The sequence below is a fragment of the Sinocyclocheilus anshuiensis genome, unplaced genomic scaffold, assembly GCF_001515605.1.
Source record: "Sinocyclocheilus anshuiensis isolate Anshui unplaced genomic scaffold, SAMN03320099.WGS_v1.1 scaffold256, whole genome shotgun sequence".
Lineage (NCBI taxonomy): Eukaryota > Metazoa > Chordata > Actinopteri > Cypriniformes > Cyprinidae > Sinocyclocheilus > Sinocyclocheilus anshuiensis.
Window position 1 is genome coordinate 70,091 of NW_015558587.1, and position 3,807 is coordinate 73,897.

The following is a 3,807-nucleotide window of genomic DNA, read 5'->3' on the forward strand; positions in this document are numbered from 1 at the left end:
AAAAGGTACCGCCCCAGTGACAACTTTTGTACCTTTTTCTGAGAGTGATATATTGTAAGTATATGACAATACCTCAAGGCCATCCTCCAAGCATTTCCCTTCATAGATGCAGCCGAATCCTCCCTCACCAAGCATTTTGCCGATTTCATACCGGCTCAGAATGTCATCTGTTAAAAGATGAATAATTGTAGATGACATGAAATGTCAAACGGTAGTCGACAGTGTTGTGTTGGGCAGAAAGCTCACCTTAGGGTCCCCTAGGGATCAGCGGCGCCCCTAGCATTTGCCTATTCCGCCTACGCCACGGGCCGGCCCTGACTGGAGCTGGAGGACTTTGAACCTGCTGATCTACAGAAGGAAGGTCTTCAAGATCACTGGAAAGAGGTTCCTTTAGAGCAGGGATGGGCAACTGGCGGCCCGTATACGGCCCGCTGGATCATATTAGACTCGGATGATCAATTTTAAAACATCTGAAAAGCAAGTCACGTAAAGATTGCTTTCAGTTTATGATGTTAATACTATCTCCAACCAGGAGAGGTTTCCAGCCACTCCCCTATTAATTTCAGCGTAGTAGGACGTGCACTCTAATGTAAACATTCATTAACATTAGCAAATAATAAATGAAAAACTGACCATGAAAACAGTATTTTCAAGTCAACATGGTAAACAGATCTTTTTACCACGTTCAAGGGGATACCCATATGTTTGGATTGTTTGGAAATCTGTATTTTATTTAAATCGCCATCACACCACTGCTCACAAACAATGGGGACGCCAGAGTTGCACTTGCCTCAAATTTCAAAGGTAAAATGCATTGTCAACAAAAGCTTTTTGCCAAATGCATGACAGAAATGTTTGCACTGAACTACGTTCTTAGGGTTTCCGCGGGTCCTTAAAAAGTCTTCAGTTAACTCGTTTAAATGTAAGGCCATGAAATCTCTTAAATGATACAGAAAGTCTTAATTATAAGAGGTCTTAAATTTGGGGACAGAAAGACAAGAATTGCTATATAGATTAGAATGTCGATTAAACTTCAAAATGATTTCACTGAATAAACTTGAGCGCTGCATGTTTCAAAGTCAGGCGCCCTGCACTGCTTTGTACTGCCGTTACCGGGGAAACTGCTATATTTCTGCAGTTCCGAAAGCGACACCTGCTGGCAGAGAACGAATTTGCATTTTCAATAAGCCTGTCTGCTATTTTTGCTACATATTTTTAAATGTGAACCGGTGGATCGACAAGAAGCTAATGCATTATAAAAATCTAAACAATTAAGAAACTAAGATATATTTATATGTTATTTAATATAATAATTGATTAAATTAATATAATAATTGATACTTTTGACTCTTCTTTCTTAAAAATTGTTTAAAGGCTGAAATGTAAAGTGCAGGTCTTAAAAGCTCTTTAAAGCTCTTAAATTAAAAAATGCAGTTACCAGGTTATTTTATGGTACCATTTGGAATAACTTTTTTTTTTTAAGCCCTTTTAACTGTCCTTTTATGTTGTTTTGAGAATGCTCTGTAGGCTACTGATAAAAAAATGACCTCTGTATATTTGTTTGTTGCAAATGTACAGACAATGCAATTGAAATGTTTACACTGGCTTGTTGGGGTAATATTTCTGTCCACTGACAACAAAGTTTTCCTTCTGAATTAGCATAACTGCACAAGTTTTATAGTTAATAAAATCTTTGAAAACAAATGACATTAGTTAATTTCCCTCAATAAAAAGGAAATGGAGTAAGACGGGGTAAAAGGTGTGTGGACGTGGATTAGTAATCTGGCCCCTTGGTATAAAGGAGAAAAAATGCTGGCCCTCGTCACTATCAAAGTTGCCCATCAGGTGTGATGGTGTAGATATTAGCATATGGTAATTAATGACACTTTATCCCAGAGAACAGAAAATTCCTTTAATCAATTTATTCCATGAATGGATACTCATATATAGCTAAAAAAATTTTTTGTAGATTCTCAAATAGTCACTGGATTTACCCTCAGCTCGTCTCTCATTTATGGGTGCAGTAGCCTGGTCTGAGCTGCCGCTCTAGGCAGTCACCGAAGTGAAGAGAGCAGCTTCTCAAAACTCTCCGTCCTCCTCCTCTTCCTCATCCTCTCATTTTCCTCACCAGCACTAACTGGGAGATAGTTCTCAGCTGCATTAGTGCTGGATATTGGTGACGTTGTACTCTGATGGAAGTCGTACAACCAAGCGCTAGAACTGTTTTCTCTTCAGTGCCATGATGATGATTTTCCCAGTGCCTGGGAAAGTAACTCTGTATAGGGAACTGCAGAATGAGAAAACGGCGAAATCTCGCACTTCTATGTATTCTAAAACAAGTAGGGCCTACGAACGTTCCATTTCTTTATGATGTCATCTAATCCAATGCTCTAGCTATGCTTTGGAATGCGCGTATCACCAAATTAAAAATAAACAAATAGGCCACAAGAATGTGCCTAACACTGAAATCTGTCATTGCTCACATATTACACCAAGGGTCTCACTTTAATCACCTACTTCAAAATAAAAACACATTACCCTACAAATCTAAACGAATTTTTTTTTTGCAAAATACAACAAAATAAATTAACGTACCACTATTCAATGTCAAAAGTTAGGCTACATAACTGGTTTATTAAAAAAAAAAAAAAAGGTCACATCATGAAATGTTAAGATTAATAAGAGAATAACCATTTAAAAATGTGTCATTTAGTGCCGTCTCTGGTCAAGAGAACATTAATTTAAATCTTGTATCAAATATATTGGCTTGCAACAGTCAAGTTTTAATATATTGTTCTATTCTTGTTGAATTGTAACCATCATCCTGAATTATAATAATATGTTCATGTTACCATGTATGTTTTCTGAAACTTAGTTTAGCATCGGTAAATAAATAAATATAACTAAAATAACTTTGTTTTGGATTTTACATGTTTTTTTTATGAAACATCTATAAATAGGCTACACTCTAAAAAATGCTGGGTTAAATACAACCTAGTGCTGGGTAAAACAGGGACAAACCCAGCAATTGGGTTGTTTTGACCCAGCGGTTGGGTTACTACCCAGAAGGTTGGGTTAAACATTTAACCCAACCGCTGGGTCAAAACAGCCCAATTGCTGGGTTTGTCCTTATTTTACCCAGCACTGGGTTGTATTCAACCCAGCATTTTTTAGAGTTTACATGAAATTATGAAATATAGGTAGGTACAGAGGACCTTTCCTCCTGATGAATATAAATGTCATAAAAAAATCTGTCCTGGTAAAACTAACAGGCTTTGACCTATGTTTCCCCCCCATAGAGATAGATAGAAATGTTTGAAAAATGTAGATGTCTGTTGATTTGGTTCTGCCCATTACTCATTTTCTCTGTCTTTATCCCAATTTTAGCAAAATATGTTCCTCCACTGCCTCCTCCTGGAAGATGTGCACCATTCAGGGAAGAGAAGGACCAAGTGATGACACAAAAACACGTTTGCCCAAGTTAGCTATTTACATAGATTATTTTATAACCTAACCTTAACATAAAACTTTCTGCATTTTTTACACACAAAAAAAAAACGTTATTACTTTATTTTTATGCCTGTTGTACAAACAAGGATATCCTCAAAGGAAGATTTTGTCAGATTTTGCTCACTTTTGTCCCCAGAATCTGGTTAAGTGTACACACACACACGTTCATACATGATATACATGTTTGCATGTAAACACACACATAAACATAACTGGATGACATCCTTATGAGGACAACAACATTCTGTAATAACCAAACAAAGTCATGTTTACAAGTAGGAAACTCAGAAATCACAG